The sequence below is a fragment of the Nematolebias whitei genome, chromosome 8, assembly GCF_014905685.2.
Source record: "Nematolebias whitei isolate Nwh7 chromosome 8, NemWhi1, whole genome shotgun sequence".
In the NCBI taxonomy this organism is placed as follows: Eukaryota; Metazoa; Chordata; class Actinopteri; order Cyprinodontiformes; family Rivulidae; genus Nematolebias; species Nematolebias whitei.
The window spans coordinates 3,295,691-3,295,937 of record NC_056505.1 but is presented as its reverse complement, the minus strand read 5'-3'; positions in this window follow the sequence as shown (position 1 = coordinate 3,295,937).

Below are 247 nucleotides of genomic sequence, written 5' to 3'. Positions count from 1 at the left end.
GGTGACGCTGACACACCTGAGGAGTCTGCTGCTGATCAACCTGCAGGGGGGAGCTTCAAACAGAACTTCCTGTCAGAACAAAACAAACCAACAAGAAGAGAAGAAGAAACGTGGAGAAAACACAAAGAGAGAGAACACCTGGATTCTGTTTGATCTTCAAGGATGAAGAAAACATAAATAAATAAAATAAACAACTGGAGCTGGACTGAACCTAGAACTGGACCTGGAGCTGGACTGAACCTAGAAC